The following is a 24,682-nucleotide window of genomic DNA, read 5'->3' on the forward strand; positions in this document are numbered from 1 at the left end:
GAACGCACTGTTAAACTCTGTGGAGAGCCAAGCTGGGCAGTTAGAGAACAAAGGCAGGGCTGTCCCCTTTCTCATGGAAAAATAAACCTTGGTCTGGGAGTTCCGTGGTCAGACAGTGTGAATAATGAAATTCCTGGACTAAAAGGAAGAACGTGACACATCGCTATGAACCATTTACTCCATTTGCTAACAATAAGGAGATGGACACACCAATTGAAAACACAGGTCAGACTCACACCTTACTCACAACATTGCCATGTGTGCCTAATCTATCATCACTTTTGAACTCTTATGTCCTCTTTTCTTACTCATAAATAGGTTAGAGTGCACTGTTAGTCCTCACCTAAGCATTTTAAACTATTAAAATGCCACATTGGAAATAAGTCTATGACCTAAATAGTTGATTGTGTTATCTTTGTAGGTGTTTATGTGTGTACTGCCAGGTATTTGGTCTTTTGGCTGTATTATGACTCTTGACTATGCAATGCATCGATACAATTGTTCATTCATTTAGACCAACTTAGCATTTCAGACTCCTGAAAATATTATATTTCAGTTGCAATGGTTTAAGCATCTATAGACAGGCCATGTTTCTCCAGTATTATGCAGGGTGATCAAGGCAACAGGGCTCAATATAGCCCCTACAGAGGAAGAACACAGATGGCAAATTCCACATAAGTGTCCCTAAATAGTGGAAGTGTTATACCCTCTCTAGGGTCCTTCCCCCCCAAGCTATGGTAATGGAACACCTCCGGTCTGAATATATATTTTTTGATATAAAAGTTTGCGTCCCAAATTGCACTCTATTACCTTTTATAGTGCACAACTTTTGAACAGGTCTTATGGGGCTCTGGTCAAAAGTAGTGTACTGTGTAGTGTCATGACGTTGGCCTGGGGGATAGGTTTATGACAGTCATAAATACCTCTTCCCCCCTTTTCCCTTCTCTAACCTACTGAGGTTACATTTAAAAAAAAACTTGGTTAACATAGAGATTCTGGGAACGTCAGAATGTGGGGGGAAATGAACTATATTCTGGTAATCCGACCAATTGAACATATGCGGTGGTACTTAATGAATATGATGTCAGTTCGGTTGTCATCTGAGACATTCTCATCAATGATAAGATGGCATCAACTCTACAGTGGAAAGTCTATACATCAGAGTTATCAGATTAACATGGAATTGTTGTTCAATTTAAATGTTTGAATATTTGTGATGGGATGAAATGTGATTTTAACTTCTAAAATGTGAGATGTGGGTTTTCATAAGTTAGGGCTGCTCACTAAGTGGCCCGCCCACGTCCTATATAAAACCTTGACAACAACTTTCTGTTCCGATGAAGTAGGATGATGATCCTATGTCAGTATGGTTCAGATAAAACTACAGAACGAAGACAACATCAGCATGAGCTTTGGTTGCGAATGGTATGAACTTTGAACTCTTATTCACGACAGAAGTGATACCCCCTAGCCGTTGAGTTAGCGACCACAGCTGCAAACGCAGGTTAGGAAGGAACAGACAGAGTATCCCATCTACCACACAACGACGATACTACAACTTATCCAAGTGACCACCAGAGACATTCTTCAAAGGACAGAGGACTCGGTTTGGCAACACGGCCTTCCATCTACCACCAACCTACTGAAGCGCAGCTCAGAGTAAATATTTATTGCATTTTCTTTTTCCAAATGGGCAGTAATTTAGAATGCATGAGATACTTTGTTTCTGTCTTCCCGCTCTTTCACTGAACCCAGCCCCTTTTCCTTTGTGTAACAAGCTGTCATATCTGTTCCGCCAGCTAGGGACGTTTCCTATAATTAAACCCAATTTTGTATTGCTGATTCAAATTGTTAGCCAGGGTTCTTGAAGATAACCAAGAATTTACAACTTTCAGATGAGACTGAAGTAAGATGAAGATTAATGTTGACTGCTACGGATGTAAAATATTACTAGGTCTTTAAGAGTTTATTCAGAAGATAACAGCTCTATAAATATTATTTTGTGGTGCCCGACTCTCTAGTTAATTACATTTACATGATTAGCTCAATCAGGTGATATTAATTTCGGAGAAATTATTTTATAGAATAGCATGTCATAGCAATTAATCCTGCATAGCCAAAGACACGGCAGTAGGGAATAGGGAGCCTCATACTGCAAACTGGATACTGTTGTTATTACCAAAAAGTCCAGGCAACTCAAACATACAGATTTATTTCAAAAAAAATATCAATGCTGCAAATGGGAACATTTGGGTCAGAGTGTAGTTTGGGAGAAAAGCTGTAGGCTAAATGCAGATGCTCAGGAAAAGGCTTTGGAGTCCAAAAGGAGGTATTGTGGTCAGACAAAAACAGCAAGGTGGGAGGGGTTACCTACATCTAACTATGGGATGGGAGTCATACTAACAGTTGGTTTCAGTTCATATCACAATGTTTGGACATGTATGCACAAATTAAGCCTGGAGATTCAAATCGTCACGCGGTATAATTGATGTTAATATTTTCCTTTTTAGGGGAATTTGGTATATTGTGTGTGTCATTCAAATGTGCTGAATTTGTCATTATCCTACGTGTATGTTACTCTCCTGTATACCAACAAGATCTGTACCATACCCAAGAATAGATGCGAGATTCTCATTTCCAGGCCTTGAAATTCAATTTTCATGTGACAACAAGAGTAGTCGAGAGCAATGTAGAATAGAATACCGGACGTCATATAGACTTTAAATGTCTCTTTATAACCATGGCTGTTGCCATAGCAGAAGGAGGAACCAAATGGAAATTGTTCCACTTACTAAAAGCATACTTCTGACTTTCTAGTGAGTTCCAAATGTCACCATATTACCAAATGTCGTGCATTACTATAGACCACTATAAGGAATTGGGCACTTCATAGGGAAAAGGGTGCCATTTGTGGCGTAGCCTCTGAAGTGGTACAGGATGTTCTTTGGTACTTTTGACAGAGACCTTGTGCCGCTCCATTTTAATTCAATTTGAGATAAAAGGAGCAGCAGTCTGTCTGTATGGGGCACTATCACTACCACCCAGTCTGTCTCTAAGGGGCAGTATCACTACCACCCAGTCTGTATGTATGGGGCAGTATCACTACCACCCAGTCTGTCTGTATGGGGCACTATTACTACCACCCAGTCGGTATGTATGGGGCACTATCACTACCACCCAGTCTGTCTCTAAGGGGCAGTATCACTACCACCCAGTCTGTATGTATGGGGCACTATTACTACCACCCAGTCTGTCTGTATGGGGCACTATCACTACCACCCAGTCTGTATGTATGGGGCAGTATCACTACCACCCAGTCTGTATGTATAGGGCACTATCACTACCACCCAGTCTGTCTGTATGGGGCACTATTACTACCACCCAAACTGGCTGTATGGGGCACTATTACTACCACCCAGTCTGTCTGTATGAGGCAGTATCACTACCACCCAGTCTGTCTGTTTGGGGCACTATTACTACCACCCAGTCTGTCTGTATGGGGCACTATTACTACCACCCAGTCTGTCTGTATGGGGCAGTATCACTACCACCCAGTCTGTATGTATGGGGCACTATTACTACCACCCAGTCTGTCTGTGTGGGGCAGTATCACTACCACCCAGTCTGTCTGTATGGGGCAGTATCACTACCACCCAGTCTGTCTGTATGGGGCAGTATCACTACCACCCAGTCTGTATGTATGGGGCACTATTACTACCACCCAGTCTGTCTGTATGGGGCACTATCACTACCACTCAGTCTGTATGTATGGGGCAGTATCACTACCACCCAGTCTGTATGTATAGGGCACTATCACTACCACCCAGTCTGTCTGTATGGGGCACTATTACTACCACCCAAACTGGCTGTATGGGGCACGATTACTACCACCCAGTCGGTCTGTATGAGGCAGTTTCACTACCACCCAGTCTGTCTGTATGAGGTAGTATCACTACCACCCAGTCTGTCTTTATGGGGCACTATTACTACCACCCAGTCGGTCTGTAGGAGGCAGTATCACTACCACCCAGTCTGTCTGTTTGAGGCAGTATCACTACCACCCAGTCTGTCTGTATGGGTCAGTATCACTACCACCCAGTCTGTATGTATTGGGCAGTATCACTACCAACCAGTCGGTCTGTATGGGGCAGTATCACTACCACCCAGTCTGTCTGTATGGGGCAGTATCACTACCACCCAGTCGGTATGTATGGGGCAGTATCACTACCACCCAGTCAGTCTGTATGGGGCAGTATCACTACCACCCAGTCTGTATGTATGGGGCAGTATCACTTCCACCCAGTCTGTATGTATGGGGCAGTATCACTACCACCCAGTCGGTCTGTATGGGGCAGTATTACTACCACCCAGTCTGTATGTATGAGGCATTATCACTTTCACCCAGTCTGTATGTATGGGGCATTATTACTACACCAAATATACATATGCAGACCAGTTTGGCCTGGAGGGGCAATGGAGGACAGCCATTTAATTTGCTGCACTTGTTCCCATTTGGGAGGCACTATTCTGAAACTACAGACTCATTCTCAAAAGTAGCAGGATACATTGGAACATGGAGTTCATTGTGGTCCATAGTGTGTGTGGGAAAGTGTGTTTGTTGGAAAGTGTGCTTGGGTGGTATGCGTGTGTGTCTGTCTGTCTGTCTGTCTGTCTGTCTGTCTGTCTGTCTGTTGGTGAGTGTGCCTGTCTGTGTGTGGGCGCATGTGTGGTTTGAATACCTCTCATTCCAGACACACCATCAGACAGCAGAGAGTCAAAGGTCAACTTTTCCAGATATAGCCACATCAACCACCAAATGTACAAGCTCAGTCTTTCTGAACAGGTTGAAATTAGGTTTCACATGTGTGGGCTTAAAGATTTAGGCACTAAAGCCTCTTAGGAATATGAAAACAAGATGAATAATTGGTACGAGATTTCTTTCAAACTTTTTCAGGTTTTGTACAGGGAACGCTCACAACACTATGTGGGTCAGTGGTTTTAATCCGATGAGAGGGTACTATAAAACCCACCCACTGTCATATAAAAGGTCATTCCATAATCTGGGAATCTGAGTACATCCTTCCTCTTTGTACTCATCCGGTAATCCCTGGGATGACAAAGACTAGGTCTGTGTCCCAAATGGCACTCTATTCCCTACTAGGGAAGTGTAGAACATCAACATGGACCAGAGTGGCAGATTGCAGCCGTTGGGAATATCCAATAGGAATCAATTGTATCCCTATCCCATGTCAATTATAGCTGGATTCTCCATGAGACGGGTATTTAAATGCTTTGTGGGTTTTTGAGGGGATAACTAACGTTGTGTGTTTTTACAGGGGTGTCTATGGATTTGTGTATCCTAGTGGGTTGTAGTGGATTAGGTGTTAGTGTGTGTGTATCAAATCAAATTTTATTGGTCACATACACATGGTTAGCAGATGTTAATGCGAGTGTAGCGAAATGCTTGTGCTTCTAGTTCTGACAGTGCAGTAATATCTAAGGGATGTAATAAGAATATGAACAAATAAATATATGGATGAGCGGTGGCCCGAGCGGCATAGGCAAGATGCAATAGATGGTATAGAGACAGTATATACATATGAGATGAGTAATGTAAGATATGTAAACATTATTCAAGTGCCATTGTTTAAAGTGACTAGTGAGTCTCTATGTAGGCAGCAGCGTCTCTGAGTTAATGATTGCTGTTTAGCAGTCTGATGGCCTTGAGATAGAAGCTGTTTTTCAGTCTCTCGGTCCCAGCTTTGATGCACCTCTACTGACCTCGCCTTCCGGATGGTAGCGGGGTGAACAGCCAGTGGCTCGGGTGGTTGTTGTGCTTGAGGCACATGGCTAAATACAGGGAGTACCAGCACCGAGTCGATGTGCAGGAGTACGAGGTAATTGAGGTAGCTATGTACTGCACATATGGGTAAGACTAAAGTGGCTAGGCAATAGGATAGATAACGGACTGTAGCAGCAGTATCTGTGTGTGTGTGTGTGTGTGTGTGTGTGTGTGTGTGTGTGTGTGTGTGTGTGTGTGTGTGTGTGTGTGTGTGTGTGTGTGTGTGTGTGTGTGTGTGTGTGTGTGTGTGTGTGTGTGTGTGTGTGTGTGTGTGTGTGTGTGTGTGTGTGTGTGTGTGTGTGTGTGTGTGTGTGTGTGTGTGCGTGCGTGCGTGCGTGCGTGCGTGCGTGCGTGCGTGCGTGTGTGTGTGTGTGTGTGTCAGTGTACGTCCAATGTGTGTGCATAGTCAGTGCAAGAGAGTGCAGAAAAAGCTCAATGCAGGCAGTCCGTACAGCCATTTCATGAGCTATTTAGCCGTCTTGTTTAGCAGTCTTCTGGCCTGGGGGTAGAAGCTGCTCAGGTTCCTGTTAGTTCCAGACTGCACTGGTACCCGCTTGCCATGCGGTAGCAGAGAGAACAGTCTGTGGCTTTAGGTGGCTGGAGTCTTTGACAATTGTTGGTCCTTCCTCTGACACCTGGTATAGAGGTCCTGGATGGCAGGGAACTTGGCCCCAGTGATGTACGGGGAGTACTCACCACCGATCAGGTGCCTTGCAGTTGCCGCACCAAGCTGTGATGCAGCCAGTCATGACGCTCTTAATGATGCAGCTGTAGAACTTTTTGATGATCTGAGGGCCCATGCAACATCTTTTCATTCTCATGATGGGGAAGAGGCGCTGTTGTGCCCGTTTCACAACAGTGTGGGTGTGTGTGGACCATGTTAATGTCCGTAGTGATGTGAACACCGAGGAACTTGAATCTCAACACCTGCTCCACTACAGCCCTGTCGATGTGGATGGGAGCGTGCTAGCCCCTCCGTTTTCTGTGGTCCACAAACAACTCCTTTGTCTTGCTGATATTGAAGGAGAGGTTGTTGTCCTGGAACCACACTGCCAGGTGTCTGACCACCTCCCTATAAGCTCATCGTCGTTGGTGATCAACCGATACCACCGTTGTGTCCTCAGCAAACATGATGATGATGTTGGGGTCATGCGCGGCCACACGGTCATGGGTGAATAGGGAGTACAGGAGGGGACTTAGTCGAAGGCTTCCTGTTGATGGTCAGCGCGGCGGATTTCTTGTTGCCTGCCCTCACCGCCTGGGGGCAGCCCATCAGGAAACCCAGGATCCAGTTGCAGAGGGAGGTGTGCAGTCCAAGGTTCCTGAGCTCGGTGATGAGCTTAAAGGGGACTAGGGTGTTAAATGCAGATATGGAGTCAATGAACAGCGTACTTACATAGGTATTCCTTTTCTCTAGGTGGGTGAGGGCAGTGTGGAATGCAATAGTGTGATTGCATGTGTGTGTGTGTGTGTGTGTGTGTGCATATGTTTGTGATCTCGCATGTGTGATCAAATTGCATTGTTTTCACTAGGCCTGTTAAAAGGTCATCCTCAGCCATGTTGTCCAATGCCAAATCTCTTCAACACTATCTCTCCACTGCACAGTATCTCTGAGCTGAATGTGTTTCAGGTACAAGATACAACATATGTGCATTATAGTTAAACATTATTCAGAAACACTCTTTGCCTGAACAGCTTTCTGTGCCTCCATTTCAGTGACTTATCCATCATCTCCTTTCTCCTGAGTTTTTGAAATTGTTCTATTTCCTGCAAAGGGCACGTTAAATTATGGACTTATACAAAAATGTGGCTGACCAGAATGTTTCTAAAGCAGTATCAGACCCAAATGTGCTGAAATACTAACAGATGGTTTGTTCCACTGTGGTGTGTGCGTGTGTGTGTGTGGTGTGGGGTGCGTGCGCGATGGGGCCGCCAGGGCACCATAGTAGAGCTAATCATTGACATGCAGCTTCGTAGCTTCGAGACACTCCGTGGTGAAAGAGATGAGAGAGGAGAAGTTATCTAAGTATTTAGAAAATGTAGACTCAAGGATCAACTTCTCTAGATATAGAGAAGTGTGTGTGTGTGTGTGTGTGTGTGTGTGTGTGTGTGTGTGTATTAACGATACTGGACAGACGCTGCACTTACCGGGGACGGACTTGAATTCAGGACTGATTTACTTCAATGTCCTTCATTAAAGTGTGCCGTTGGATCTGAGTCAGGAAATCTGAATTTTAAATTGCTTTCTAAAAGAAAGAAAAAACATACTTTTAGCTATGACTCAGGAAAGGTACACTTTGCGTTAGACACAATTAGCATAGATCTGATGCTATTGCCATAGACGCAGACCACACTAATGGAAAAATACAATTATGTTAATCAAATATGCAAACGATGACCCCGGGATATGGAAGTCCAATAAACATTGAAAGTTATGAGTAGCTACTTGGACTTTTTAAAAGGTGGTGATTTTTGTATGTTTTGAATGAGGATGTTGATGGAAGGCTTAATTGATTCATATGTCCATAACATGCTGCACTTCAGAGAAATAAACGTTTTTGTTAATGAATAAAAACACATTTTGGGGGGAAATAAGTGCTAATATCGCTCACATTTAAGAGTTTCCTAAAGATAAGGTATTTCCACCCTGTTCATAAGTGTAAATGTTGGTGAACAAGTGCATACTGTATATTCACATGTACCTTTATATGTTTGTGTACTGTATGTGGGTGAAAGCGATTATGTTTCACATCGTGCCTTATTTGAGTTCCTGGCCCACATACCTCTAATTCCTTAGACAGCCTTGACAGCCTTAGCCAGCTCCTTGCCTAGCGCTAGCTGATACACTTCCCCCTTTCACCTTCGATTCTACGAACCACCTGATGGAACACATAAAAAGAGTCTAATCCTTTTCCTTAGGAATTCCTTGGTCCGGAGAAAAGGGCTCAGCTCGTAGTGGGTGGGGGAACGAGGCACGTGGCAATTTCGGTCCAAAATAACTCTTGGTGTGTAGCGAGCCAGTCAGATCCAGCCAGGGGCGGCCTTCAATAAGAAACCATGAAAGTCTGGATATAGACATTTTCAAAGGCTTATAACTTCTGTGCATCCCACTTAAAGCCGCTATCCTTATGAGTCCCAGCAACACATGAATGGAGAAAAAATATACAGACAAAATGTGTGACTGGCTGGGTATTGGCAGAGAAAATCAGAAGAATAGGCCTGTATAATGCATAGATTATAAACAGGCCTGTATAATGCAAAGATGATAAATTGGCCTACATAATACAAAGATGATAAATTGGCCTACATAATACAAAGATGATAAATAGGCCTACATAATACAAAGATGATAAATTGGCCTACATAATACAAAGATGATAAATAGGCCTACATAATACAAAGATGATAAATAGGCCTACATAATACAAAGATCGTACTTTTCTGAAGTATATGCATACTGTAGGACCAGATCAGCATGGCTCTGTATGTAGTTCTGTTATTTTGGTTTCTCCCTGATGCCTAAGGGGCCTTTTCTTCTTCTTCTCTCACTTGGGTAAAGGCAGAAAAAGACATGCTGGTGGTCGTGATGTATAGTCTTGTGAACTGTTGTTCACTTGCGATGCTAAGAAAGGCATGCAAGCAAGACATGACTGTTGTGTTTCATATTGATAGTGATAACAGCCTTTTATGTGTAATAGAGACTCAGTCAAGGGAAACCTCTACATAGTGGATGGTGAAAGCAAATGAAGCGCATACAAAGGATAAGTGGTGACATCTCTCAAAACAACCCGCACTCCCACCTGCGATATCTGCCCGACCTTGGTCATCCATTTTGACCAGCATTTAAACAATCATTTCTAGTCTTGTGGCGGTACTTTGTGCACTGAAGCTTTTAGGGAAGAACATTTTGTACTGGTTAGATGGAGACGTTGATTGCAAATGGCAACTATTATGCTGTAGATGCTACTTGTCCATCTGTGAGTGCACACACATTTGATAGTTAGTCATCCTTTCAGAAAGCTTCTGAAAGCTTAAAATTACACTTTACCTTGGCTTTTGGGATTTGGAATGAAAAGTGCATTTCAAAACACTGCAGATAGGAGTTAGCGAGAAAGAAACTGTGCAATTAAATGGGACCTTCACCATTTTCTAACCTTATATTCAACATATCCAGCACCGTACCATTACCTACATGTGTAAATACGGAATAAGTTCTGCAGTAAAATAATGAAAAGGCTCCAATAAATGTATTCTTGATGAGTAGTAACCTTCTCATTTCTTGACTTTCAAAGATCTTAATGGCCTCCATTAATAAACCACTTCACTAAGGCTGCATTTACACAGACAGCCCAAATCTGATCCTTTGCCCAATGTTTTGACAAAAGATCTGTTCTGATTGGTCAAATGACCAATAATTGGGCAAAAGATCAGAATTGGGCTGCCTTTATAAACACAACCTTTTAGGTAGCAGCAGCCACATCCTCCACAACGAGACTTCAATCATTCAATCTCATCAAGGCTACTTAGTGATCATAAAGATAACCAAATATACTGGGCGCCATATCGTGCAGAGGAATTTAGTCACCGCAGCACCATTGGCCGTAATGAGCGCTATAGGCGCTCAGAATTACCTCAGAATCCCATCATGACTCATTGGGCTCCATTGTGTGGTGATTGGACAGTGTTGTAGTCTGCAGATGTGTTTGAGGCATATTAGCTTCAGGCAGGATCTGCAGCAGGATCCATCAGGACTAATGACTTCACACTGAGGTGGCGGCCTCCAGCATGAACACAGAGGAGACTACTATTCATCACTGTGATTTGGGATGATCTCTATCATTGCAGATGCATGAGAGTCCCGACTAAGGGGGCTTAAAGGCCAGAAAATGTGCCTTTAAGCCAAAGAGCTGTCATCTGCATAATAACCCTTTGGTTTTCCCTCCTCTCTGAGTGAATGAGAGAGAATGGTAGCCTCTGAGAATAATGGATGAGTCGGTTGTCATCCGTGGAACCTGCTAGTGTAAATGCACTAGTGTCGCGATGTGTGTTTTGTCCTATATTTGTATTTTTAATCTCAGCCTCCGTCCCCGCAGGAGGTATTTTGCCTTTTGGTAGGCCCTAATTGAAAATAAGAATTGGTTCTTAACTGAATTGCCTAGTTAAATAAAGGGTAAATGAATAAAAAATGAAAGAAATGAGTGTGTATAGTATCTTTTTGTGTGTCCATGATTTCAGCCTGTCTGTTTTCTAGCTTCCCCGCTGTGCATGGGAACACACAGACACAACCACACTCAATCGCAAAAGGCTGTGTGGTAACACTGATTGTTTTGTGCGAGTTGAGAGTGAGGCACTGAAGGCCTGAGTAAATTCCAAACGGTGGCACTCATTGGATGAGTGTGTGTGTGTGTGGGTATGTCTGTATTGCCTACATACATGTGTGTGCGCACTGTTGGGTGTGTGTTCCTGTTAGTGTTTGGTGTGTGTTTGCTGTCCTTGGTGGGTGTGTATAATTCTCCACTGGATGAGGGGCTGACACAAGGTCAGGACCTCCACTGAGACAATGACTAATCCAAGGGTGGTGTACAAACACAAGGATTTAAAACTTCTGAGAAGTGGAAATAGAGAGAAAACATCTGATCTGGAACAAATCAATTGTGCCATATGAGGGTTAAAGGGCATTTTGTTTCTGACCATATGGCCTGTGCTTTGTTTCACAAGGCCTCTCTAATAGATAACAACTATTACATAATCTGATTTATAATAACTTGAAGAGCACAGAAATGTTGGTTGCAAATCAATTTGAGGCAAAACATATTTTACCATTAAATCTACACACACTGAGTGTACAAAACATTAGGAACCCCTTCCTAATATTGAGTTGTTACCCCTTTTTGCCCTCAGAACAGCCTCAATTCCTCTGGGTATGGACTCTACACGGTTTTGAAAGAGCTCCACAATGATGCTGGCCGATGTTGACTTCAATGCTTCCCACAGTTGTCATGATGGCTGGATATCCTTTGTGTGGTGGACTATGGAATAACAATTGGGTCTTAAATCACTTGGTCAAAACGCAATCTATTTAATGCTACGCGTGTTATGTAAGCAGGTACAGATGCTAAATGAACGCGTTCACGTGTGAAGTTAACGTCTTCAAGTTAATGCCTATACATGTCAAATAAGTGCGTGCAAATATGCTTGCAGCAGGTTGTCCAACGTGCTAAATAAATGGCTGCAAGCGGTCCTGCACACGCTAAATATACACCTACACATGCTAACTTAATGCATTCTATAATATGCTAATTTTACTATTAAATTTCCCTAGCTCCTCCTTTCAACCAGATTTCACGGTTTGAAGGAACTTCCTTTTTCACTGCAAGCAGAGCATGAACCTTCACAAGGTAATGGTTTTGTCTTTGAAAACTGTTGTTACTGAATCAAAAAGTTTATCGGCTAGTTTACAGTGGAAGGATCTGTTTCTCATCACTGGCGATAAAATGTAGCTAACACTAATCCAGCACCTTCATCAGCAGTGCTTAGCATAAGCTAAGTCAGATACTGGCTAGCTAATTTGGCTAATGTCGGTAGCCTCGAACCCAAGCATATTATATCATATAGCTAGCCTCAAACTCTGCCGGCCATACTGCTAGCCACAGTGAAAGTCGCCATCTTGTGTTTCTTTAAAAGCTCTGCTGAAAAAACATGTAAACTATAACAGCCACAGAAACTATAACAGCCATGGACTATGATAATACTATCAAGGTCAATTACATACTAGCAAGATAGTTGCTTGAATGCAGGGCCAGGCATACATAGATTAGACAACGGAGATACTCCAAAAACATCCTGCTCAAAATCCGGGTAGTTGTCGATTTTTGGACTATGTTGTCTCTATTTTGCTTTATCATTGACTAAAGGAAGACAAGCTACCTAAATGTGACTTATCGGCTAGTACTGAAGCAGGACATGTTTTTGAGTTACGTTTTTAGCCCAAAGCCTTGTATTTAAGCAAAACAACAGCTGAAGGTAGGCAACGTCTTGAGCCGGACCGACTGTCATTTCAATGCTAGCATTAGCCGCGCTAGCTCGCGATTACCATGAAGACACTGAAAAGCTCACATAAAGCAAATTTGGCCAGTGACGACCTTGTAAAACCTTTTCTAACATCTACAACATACCAGCTTTTGAACAGAGTAGACTTTAATGTCGACATTCACTTCATGTTTGGAATATTTACATTCCATCAAAGCCTATGGGGTAAAACAACCCCTTCGGGTAATATACCCAGTACTTTAGAGTACTGCTTCAAAGGAATAGGGTTTCCCATTCCTTCCGCTTTATTTTCACACAATTGTGTCTTGCAGAAGGGAACCATGAAGAGGAGCTTGGAGTGGGCAAGGGAGAGGCTGAAAAAACAGCAAGTATTAGTTCATTCTCGTGATTCTCACCTGGTTGGCATGCACACCACTACAAAGTATGCAACATTAAGCCCAATCAAATATCCAATGTTATTAAAACATGTATCCCAATCTACGGTCAAGCAACGTTTAATGTCAGTTGTGTGTTCATGTTATGAACTATAAGAATCTATGGTTCTTGGAGTCAATTAATCAATTGAAAATGGCTACAATTAGAAATGATTTTAAAACCACCGTGCCAGTAAAGATTACAAAAAAGGAATCTGCTCTTATGTCTGTTTACATTTTTTTTCAGACACTTCAATCCGACGCCCTTGCTAATGTTTGACGTCAGGCAAAACGTCTTCAGCCACCGTAGGATGGAGAGACACTGGTTTCACAGTGTCTGTGTGTCTACCAAGAAAGGACGTTAGAAGTTAGGTCCCCATGATATCGAAGCTTCTTACCATCTTCACCGCAGCCCAGTCGATATCGATTTTAAAAACTGGAACAATAGATATCGTGTAGCACATGGTAGCAAAAATCCACTGGACCAACTCTAGTTTGCCTATTGTCCCAACAAATGTGTTAATTATGCATTTTACATACGTCAGAGTACGTTTTCTTTTATAGCTTTGCTTTCAACAACATCCTGACCCACAAACTGGTTAGCAAACTCAGGCCTCTGGGTGTAAACTTATCACAAGAATGTGTATCCCCAGAATGGATCCAACACCTAAACATGCTGACAACACAACCATGGTGATCTTGAGTACATGAAGGAGCTGTGGGACCTGACATAATGGTGATAAGGACAACAGCCTTCAGCAAAACAAAGTAGATGGTGATACTTGACCATTCTCCCATCTACTGTACCTTGGCATGGAGATGATCAGCAGCTTCAAGTTCCTGGGCACCCTGATATCCTTTTCTGCTCTCAGTCACTTCACTCAAAAAGTCCCACCAGCGCTTCTCAACTACCATCCTCAACTTGCTGCACCACAACCTATGTACCAACTACAGTGTCTGTTTGTATTGCCATTACACATGTAAATTAAATGTTGTCCATATTTACAGTAAGATCTATTTATGGTAACATTGCACATATTGTAACATTAGTCACTTGACATACATGACTTAACTACTTTGCATAATGCTCAGTTTACCCACTTTACTAAGAAATCATACATTTATTAAAAGATTATTACAGTATTACTGTGTCCCATTGATTCTAGTTGGTTGTAAAGTTTTTGAAAACTTCACCACACAACTTTGTTTTGCTGATGGACAATGCTCTAGGAAACTTTCATAATAACACACTTTTTAGGATATATCACAATTAACATTGGCTGCAGAATTCTGAACTTAACTAGATAGTCATGCAACAAAAATACAATTTTGTGCCGAATACAACAGGTGTACTGTAGACCTTACAGTGAAATGCTTAGTTACGAGCCCCTAACCAACAATACCATTCTAAAAAATATGGATAAAAGTAACAAGTAATTAAAGAGCAGCAGTAAAATAACAATAGTGAGGCTATATACAGGGGGGTACCGGTACAGAGTCAATGTGTGGAAGCACCGGTTAGATGAGGTAATATGTACATGAAGGTAGAGTTATTCAAGTGACTATGCATAGATGATAACAACAGAGAGTAGCAACAGTGTAAAAGAGAGGGGGAGGATAATGTAAATAGTCTGGGTAGCCATTTGATTAGGTGTTCAGGAGTCTTATGGCTTGGGGGTAGAAGCTGTTGAGAAGCGTCTTGGACATAGACTTGGTATTCCGGTAGCACTTGCCGTGCGGTGGCAGAAAGAACAGTCTATGATTAGGTTGGCTGCAGTCTTTGGCTGTAGACATTTTTAGGGCCTTCCTCTGACACCGCCTGGTATAGAGGTCCTGGATGGCAGGAAACAGCTTTGAAAAATACAGATGAAAACTCTCTAGGTAGATAGTGTGGTCTACTCTACCTCAGGCGAGCAATAGCTCAAGACTTCCTTAGATATCGTGCACCAGCTGTTATTTACAAAAGTCCGCCACCCCTTGTCTTACCAGACACTGCTGTTCTATCCTGCCGGTGCAGCGTATAACCAGCCAGTATGTTGATAGTGTTGTCGTTCAGCCACGACTCCGTGAACCATAAGATATTACAGTTTTGAATGTCCCGTTTGTAGTTTAATCTTCCACGTAGGTCATCTATGTTAATGACCAAAGATTGCACTTTTGCTAGCAGGATGGAAGGAAGTGGGGGTTTATTCAATCGCCTACACATTCTCAGAAGGCAGCCCACCCTCCTGCCCCTTTTTCTCTGCCTCCTCTTCACGCAAATCATGGGGATCTGGGCCTGTTCCCGAGAAAGCAGTATATTGTTCGCGTTGGGGTCGTCAGACTCGTTAAAGACAAAAAAGGATTCTGACAGTCCTTAGTGAGTAATCGCAGTCCTGATGTCCAGAAGTTATTTTCGGACATAAGAGACGGTAGTGGCAACATTATGTACAAAATAAGTTTAAAAAACAAGTTACAAACAATGCAAATTAACAAACAAAAAAAACAATCAGTTGGGGGCACGTAAAACATCTGCCTTCTTCTCCTGCGCCATTTTACCAACCAACAATGCAGTTTCAAAAAAATGCCTAAAAAATAAGAATAAGAAGCAAATAATTAAAGAGCAGCAGTAAAATAACAATAGTGAGGCTATATACAGGGGGTACCGGTACAGAGTCAATGTGTGGGGGCACCGGTTAGTCGAGATAATACAGCGTATATGCAGTACATGTAGGTAAAGATATTGAAGTGACTATGCATAGATGATAACAGAGTAGCAGCAGCGTACAATAGTGTGTGTGTGGGGGGGGGGGGGGGCAAATGCAAATAGTCTGGGTAGCCATTTGATTAGATGATCAGTAGTCTTACCATACGGTAGCAAAGAGAACAGTCTATGAATAGGGTGGCTGTAGTCCTTGGCAATAACACCAAATGTTGGTGACTGTAGAATTCCACTCTCCATTTTCTCCCTGAAGGCTGCATAAATTGGGTGTATTGGCAGCCTAAAAACAATGCTGCATGTATTTGCTTCCGGGAAGATCCTGGCAGCCTCATTCTCTTGTTTGTGTAAGAACTGTAGCAGTGGCTCCACTGGCAATCCCAGCCTAGGAACTCTGAAATGAATAAACCGGGATTAAAGGGTAGGGTGGGACATTAAAGTCCATAAGTAACACTACACTCTAAGTGTAAGTAGTTTGTGATTTGATTTACTGTAGCTATTACATTCTTAGGGAGCCCATGGAAGAATAAGGCTATAAAATGGTGTCCCACAGTTGAGAGTGATTAGGTGATATATTTTACTGACGTGGGCCGTGTTACTTCAATGATCATGGTTTTGCATCTAACCTTCCACCTCCAGCTGCCAGTCCCTCCAGAAACATATGACTCTGCTCTCTATTGCTCTTTGATTGGTACCAGGTGGGGAGCGCGCTGCTTTGAAGAGAGAAGCTATGTCTTTGGCCAAAAGAAGCTTCTCAGCGTAGATGAAAACCTCTCTGAAGAGGCTTGAGTCTCTATTCATGTAAGGCAGGAGACCTAGACACTCCAGACCCCCTTTGAATCTATAAAGTAAAACAAGTCAATGAATTTGCCTTGAAGAATTTAACTCAGCTTATGAGATTCCTTAGATATCTGGAAACTCACTGCTCAAGAGCATCCCGTAGCCTGCTTTCTAAGTAGAACTTTGTGGCTGACTCCACCAGGGAATCCCTCTCCTCCAAGTTGCAAGAAAGCTGCATGAAAGCCATTTTTGCCAATCAGGTCCCTCAAATATTGCAGAGGAATGGATGGCGCTCATTAGCGGCCGGAGATATTCTCTTGAGGGACCGCCCTCATCAGCTGCCCCTTTTGCATCAGCATCCCTACAAACCACGTCTATTTTTGCCTTTGGATTAAAGCAGGCTCCCTTAAAGCTTCTCATTGCACAATCATAAACGTTGTCCCTCCTCACGTTCATTGGGTTGGCATCAGGGGCAAAAGCAGAGTCAACCTTGCTGCTCATTAACTTCAGCAGTGTTTGGAGGTCAACTACATTCAGAATAATAAAGCTCAGATACTTCCCACAATTCATCTGCAATAACAAGACATTTCATTATTCTCATTGTTATCATCGACAACATCAACAGACGAGAGTGGACTCCATGGAGGGGAGGCCACAAATTGTGGTGAAGGTGGATGATAAGCCTCGGGGAATGGTGGAGGGGAGGCTACAGGAAGTGGTATAGGTGGAGGGGCCACAGGAAGTTGCACTGGTGGAGGGGGGGGGGCCACAAGACGTGGTGCAGAAGTGTAGCCTCGTTTGTAGACGTAGGCTGTAAAAGGCAATGTCAAGGTATTCTGAAAATGATTTCCAGAAAGAAAATGTAGCCTCATGCATCACTCACTATAGAATGTAATCAATGTGTAGGTCAAGAAGACATTTTAAGGATGCGTGTAGCTCTATTTTTTGAAAATCATATTTTCATGATGTATTGCATTCAACAAGCAGACAGTGTTTTCTCCTCCATGGTCCGTCCTAACTCTGGAGGGAACGCCATATCTGGAGACGGCACTCATGAAGAAATCCATTGCAGTTCTGCTGCGATTGTTGCAGCAGGCAAAATATTATATCAACATCCAAAATGTGGAACCATGTTAATGAACAATCTACCGCGGATCACAACTATAAGAACTTCTGTCAGCCCTCTAAAGGCTCCAACAAGGGTTTGTTCTAAGCTGCTTCCTGCAGCGGAAGATGTGTGATTACAATGTCTACTTCAACTGGAAAAATAACCATGTTTATCTTGATGAGTCAAGAGGACAGACTCTCCTGTTTTTCACACTTAGGCACAAATACTTTGCTCCAACTGTTTTTGCCTCGGTGTGTCCTCAGTATGAGCATGTTTGTTCATTTCATAATGCCGATATTCTATCAATCACAGAAGTAGCAGAAACACAATAAAACATTTATCCACATAAGACACACATGGTATCAAGGGCCATTGCTTGCTAAACTGAACTGTTAATTGTTGATGAACAATTAAGAGATGTTACGATGTACAACTTCTCACCAGTGATGTAGATAATCACAAAGGTTATCAGTTTGTGGTTTCCATCAAGGTGCCATAACGAGCTTGGCCAGCAACACGGTATGACCTTCTCTGCAGCCCCTGCGACATGGTTCTGAGGACAGTCGCCCTCGGGTTAACGCGAAGCATGCTGTCCCTCACTCTGTGTCTCTGCACCCGGATTGCCAATGCCCTTGGCTGTGCTCGAACAGCCTCCGGTCCGAGTTTGTCGTACCCAGCCACCAAGTCCTTAATCTTTTCATCCAGAGCTAAGTCAGACATGTCAGAATATAACGGTGCATGTGACAGATTGAAGTGTCTCGGGAAAATTAAAAAGAGTAACAATGGCCAAGGATGAGGTCATTTTAAAGTCCTGTCTTGATTGTAGTCATTCTAAATTGTTTGACTGGTAAGAAACTGAAAACCATATAAAGCATTACTCCCAAACACAACTGACCTTAGATGACTGTTTGACTGTTAATCGGGACACATGTAGAATATCTGCCATCTGAGACACACAAAGCACAGGACATCAGAACCCTCAGTTGCTCTTCAGTGATAGCATAAACAAGGTGCCCCTCCTAGTTCCTCTCCAAGTCCAAGGAACCGGAACTGGCTGTAACAATAATTCAACACTGTGTTTAGGCTACATAATGTATTGTGACACAGCCCACCTCCCTCATTCCAAAACAATTTTAAATTATATTATTTAAATATTGAATTTTAAAGCCAAGACATAAATAGAAATGTTAACCAGATCGAATACAATAGGCAGCAGGAGAATGATATATAATATATAATTAGCATCATCAACAGGGGGAACGCTAATGAGTGTACGCTGTAAACTATAAAAATAATTCATAAGACTTGTTCATAAAGGAAACATTTGTTCATAAGAAGGGCCTGAGATCAAAGTCAATATTCAGACCACTAGGGGTCAATGTTTTTAGATAGATATCCAGTAAGCCTCCCTTTGTAGTAGTAGGATCTCGATGTTACCTCCTTTCCTTGGTAGAGCAACATGCTCAATGCCTGTGTATTTGAGGGAGGAGATGGGATTGTTAGCTTCAACAAAGTGTGCTGCTACTGGATATACAATGTTCTTACACCTGATTGAGCTGCGGTGTTCAGCTATGCGTTGTTTTAATTGTCTTTTTGTTTGTCCTACGTAGGCTTTTCCACACGAACAGGTGATGAGATAGATTACTCCCTTTGTCTTGCATGAGATGATACCCCTAATAGGGATCTTTCGACCTGTATGTGGGTGTCTGAAGAAAGACGTTTTTATAGTGCTATTGCATTGTGCGCATGAGCCACATTTGAAGTTCCCATTTGGGATAGGTGTCAGGAGTGTCTGAGTGGGCTCAGGGTGCATGTCAGATCTCACCAAACTATCTCCAATATTGTGACCACGCTTAAAGACCACCAGCGAAGCCGTGGTGTACTTAGTGCAAAAGATTGATTGATTTTTTTGTAATTCCTCTCTTGGTTTTTGAGATATTTTCATCATTACAGCATAAAGAGTTTTGTCCTTGTAGCCTCTTTTGAATTTCTGTCATTTTTTTAGCATTGATGTCAAAGTCTGACTGGTGGCCACAGATTCTTTTAACCCTGAATAACTGGCTATATGGTAGACCATTCTTGAGGGGAAGGGGAGGGATACTATCCGCACATAGCATGGTGTTGCGATCTGTGGGCTTTGTATGTAAGTCTGTGAGTAATGCATCATTCTCTTTGATAATCCATAAATCCAGGTAGTTAATTTTTTCCTCATCAACCTGCATGGTGAATTTGAGATATTCTGCACTCTCGTTTAGTAGAGTTTGGAATTCATTTAGCTCCTTCCCAGAGCACAAAGACATCATCTATGTATCTCTCCCATAGAAGTATTTTAGAAAGTAAGGGGTGTGTCTGTTTTATAAAGGAATGCTTCTTAAAATTGTCCCACATATAGGTTTGTATAGTTGGGGAGAAAAGGGGAGCCCATGGCTACACCTTGAATTTGAAGGAAAAAGTCTGACTCAAAGACAAAGTAGTTATGGGCTAATACCAGTTCAGTAAGTTGTAAGATGCAATCAATGAATGGAGCAAGGGTCGAGTCTCTCTGCTGAAGGAAGTGTTGCATAGCCTCCAAGCCTCCAGTGTGTGGGATGTTAGTGTACAAGCTCTCCACATCAAAAGTGGCCAGCAGGGTGCCCTGTGGTATCATTCCTAAGCCAATCAATGAGATCATGTGACTAGTGTCTTTGACATAAGATGGGAGATTCTCAACCATCGGTTTAATGTGGTAATCCAAAATTTTAGAAATGTGGGATGTCACAGAGTTGATTGCTGCTACATTGGGTCCACCTGGAGGAGGAGACACGTGTTTGTGTAATTTAGCAACTGTATAGAAAGTTGGTATCATCGGAAATTTCACACATAGAAATTAGGCAGTGGGTTAATTACTTCCTGTTATGATTTTCCAGATTTTCCTCAGGGTTTCGCCTGCAATATCAGTTCTGTTATACTCACAGACAATATTTGGACAGTTTTGGAAACTTTAGAGTTTTCTATCCAATACTAATAATAATATGCATGTATTAGCAACTGAGACTGAGGAGCTGGTCGTTTACAATGGGCACCTTTTCATCCAAGCTCCTTGCCTGCCTCTGATGGGGTGACCACACAGGGTGGCTGGACCTGCCTTGGGCTCAGGGTTGAGGCCGGGTCTGGAATCAGAGGTGGTAGATCTGTGGAGTCCAGCAGCAGCACGGTCAGGACTGGTGCTGGGTCGGGAGGAGTACCCTAGAAAGGAGTTTCTTGAACGCCCGTTCTGGAACCCAGTGCTGTGGCAGGATCAAGATAGTATTGGCCCTTGGGAGATGGTGTGATTTGTGGACTTGGGGCTGCAGCTTGGTCCCCCGATGGGCCGGGTCAGGCCTGGATGATTCTTTGGGTGTAGCAGCAAGCGGGTCAGCTCTGCACTGGCACCTGCGGGATAGATTGGCACCGCTAAGTGACTCCAGTGATGGCAGATGACGGGTAGACTGGATGGCCGGCAACTGCTGGGTCAGCTGGGGTTCTAGTAAAGAGGCCCGTGGCTCCTGGCTGGGCGGGGGTGCTGACTGAGGCTCTGGCTGGATTGCCATCCTATCCATTAGCTGAGGTGCTGGCTCGAACACGGATGGGGACCAGACTAGCTCCAGGCCAGGGGTTCGCTGGGCCGGCTCGGGTGGCGACAGCAGGAACACTGGGCCACAGGCTGGCAGTAGAACTGCAGGGTGACCGGTGGAGCCGGGTGTCAGGGAAGAGGTTCCTGTGTAGCCATTTAGAGCCCTGGTAGCTCTCTGCGAGCTGGAGGACGAGCTCCTGCATCAGCCAAGCGATGTCTGAGGTCAGCAATCTGCCACATAAAGCAGAGGGGCCATAAAATCCAAGCTTTGGAAGGCCTGTGGACTCCTGAGGCTCCAGAAAGGGGACATATTCCAGTCTGTAGTTGTCTGTATACCCCGGGGCCGTCCTTCTCTGGACTGCAGGCGGGATGTATGGCAATTAACCTGTGTGCTATTCTCTGGAGGCAGCCACAGTTGTGCTAGCAAAGTGACAAATCCGTCTCGAAGGACCATGAAAGAGTTGGGCTGCTCTCCAGTTGGGCTTTTCTGTATCCAACTGACATTTCCCGGTCAGAAGAATAAAGCAACCTCACAACAGAGCTACACATAGGGACATTTATTTTCAGAGGACAAATGAGGTGAATGTTTCTGTCAGGTGTCGGGCCCCCTAGAAACCACCTGACCCTGGCAACCTATCAGTAGCCAGGTCGCAGACGTCACTGGGAGTTTGGGGAGTCAGTTTATGATCCTTCAGTCTCTCTGGCATTGTTGGGGGATGGGTGGAGTGAGGTGAGAGATGAGATTACAGAGGAACAGGACCACATATACAATCTATCTATCCATATCAACCTATTTTGCACTGCGTCCTGATACAGCCTAATATTGACCTGTATGTATATTTGTTATCCAGCGCTGACTTCGAAGTGTCCGTCACTGATAACATCCCTTCTGTGGGTTGGAACCCCGCAGTCTGCTCAGCTCTGATTGGCACCTCGTGGTGCTGGATCATCCCTTGTTCTCACATCCATCTGCAGTGACCTGGAGCAGGACCAATATTCCCCTTTGTTATCACCACCCCCACCACCGCACTTCTCCCCTGCATCTGTTCCTTTACTTTCTTTCCTCCGTGGAATACTAAAGAAAAAAGCCAAACAAACACACAGAGGCGGACATTTTGTCTCCTCCATCTCTCCCTTTTCTCTCAGGTTGGTGTCAGTTACCTGGGTCCATATAATGCTTCAATATGCTTCAATCTGGCAAATGGCTGTCAAATTGAAAGGAACATCCGTGACTTGGTACCTTTGAGATCAGTGGAAGCTGATTGGTCGAGCCATAGGAGGACACGCTCATTGTAAAGGCTAGAATGAGAAAATGGAACGGTATCACACATTTATAAACCACATGTTTGACTCTGTTCCATTTATTCCATAGTAATGTCCTCCTATAGCTCCTCCCACCAGCCATGAGAAGGCTGGTATCCTCTCATTTAATCATAATTGGGCATTTTGGGAAGACATATGGAGGTGTGCCTATTAGTAAATCTGGACTCATAGCTCCTCATTTTACTGTAATTAAGTCACAGCAGATTTCTGGCTCGTACTGTGGAACTAGATGAAACCACCTTAATTCTGTAAAGGGATTCATTGATGTCCCAGCTGCCTAACAGAGATAGTGCAAGAGTGCTTTTTCCTATTCTGTCAGGGTTTCATTTTCTATTAGGTTTTCAACACAATATCTCTCCTGCTCTTTATTTGTTAATTAACGTAATCTGTATTGTACTAAAAAAAGTTTTCATAAAAGTGTAAATTTGACCAACTAAATTGTTAAAACTAAAACAATGTAACTAATAATGGCATCTTTATGCTTTCATTAATAAAAGAATGATAAAAATACTCTTTCAAAATGCCGATGTTTATTTAGTTATGGATCCACAATGAATTACTATGGAAATAAATATCCTCCAATCCTCTATATGTAATTATTGGCAGAGAGTAACGTCATATTTTTCGATATACTGTAGACCTTCCGTAGGCGACATGAGTCTCACTAGTGTTGAGTAATGTGCTGTTAAAAGTGGTGTGAGTTTTATTTATATAAAGAGCAGATTGAAGTTAGAAGCAATAGCTTACAACTATTTTAGCACAGTTTTGTGCTACTCTGAGACAAGCATTGGGACTGGTCTTGATAAATCAATGAGATTTTGGGGTATTGGTTAGAATAGAATTAGAAAATTGGGGTGTAGAAATGTTATGCTCTTAGTGTAACGTTTATTTAACTAGGCAAGTCAGTTAAGAACAAATTCCTATTTACAAGGACAGCCTACTCCTTCCTCCCTGTCGGGGAATTGAACCCCGGTCTCCTGCAGGACACTGGATTCTTTAGCTAAATAGCCCAGTACTGTACTCCCGACCGTCATGTTTTACAGCTCCATATTTTCACAAAAGTGTTCTGCAAAGGGTTATCCTATGGTGACAACCAAAAAAACCCTTTAGGATCTTGATAGCACCTTTTTTTCTAAGGATTTAGAGATGATTTGTGACCATAGTCATATCAGTGCTTCATCCCAATTCGAATGAAAAGCTGCAAGTAACCTCAGCAAACAGAAGGCCATTGTCACATGAGATCTGCTCTAAGACCTGACCATTACCATCAGGTGAGCGGAGACGAGGAGAATTCTAATGGAGTGTTTAAACAGGGCCTTATCAGTAGTCCATGAAATTGTAGATAGAGCGTTGGACTAGTAACCGGAAAATTGCAAGTTCAAACCCCCGGGCTGATACGGTACAAGTCTGTCGTTCTGCCCCCGAACAGGCAGTTAACCCACTGTTCCTAGGCCGTCATTGAAAATAATAATTTGTTCTTAACTGACTTGCCTAGTTAAATAAAGGTAAAAAAAACACACAACATTTTTTTTAGATAAAGTATACAGATAAGAGTGGAATTCTAACCGGCAGACCTGGGTTCAAACATTATTTGAAATCTTTCAAATACTGAGCGTTTGCTCTAGCCTGCTTGGAATACCAGATGGGTGGGGTTTGTAGTTTTGGGACTTATTGGTCCATTGAGCCAGGCAAGCTCAATCAAGCACATAACAAGTCATTTAAAAGAATCATATACATGTTGCACCAAAGTATGTTATCAGGAGGTATCTAAACTTTAACAAGTTGATGATGAACCAGGTAGTATGAAGAGATCTTTATCACTTGGAGGAAGGGATCCAAATCTAATTACACATCTAATCGTATGTCACTCACTGCC

The 24,682-nt window shown here is 43.0% G+C and overlaps 1 long non-coding RNA gene across 2 annotated transcripts; it reads left to right on the forward strand.

The window, feature by feature from the left end:
• Positions 1–1,597: 1,597 nt before the first annotated feature.
• On the forward strand, positions 1,598–14,465 carry LOC118941462. 2 transcript variants are annotated; one of them, XR_005037674.1, is made up of 5 exons: positions 1,598–1,659; positions 11,744–11,948; positions 12,165–12,240; positions 13,204–13,260; positions 13,553–14,465. It is a non-coding gene; the product is annotated as an uncharacterized LOC118941462 (long non-coding RNA). The 2 variants fall into 2 exon arrangements; XR_005037673.1 differs by having other exon boundaries at positions 11,744–12,240.
• Positions 14,466–24,682: the final 10,217 nt, after the last annotated feature.

The sequence above is a fragment of the Oncorhynchus mykiss genome, chromosome 19, assembly GCF_013265735.2.
Source record: "Oncorhynchus mykiss isolate Arlee chromosome 19, USDA_OmykA_1.1, whole genome shotgun sequence".
Taxonomy (NCBI): Eukaryota; Metazoa; Chordata; class Actinopteri; order Salmoniformes; family Salmonidae; genus Oncorhynchus; species Oncorhynchus mykiss.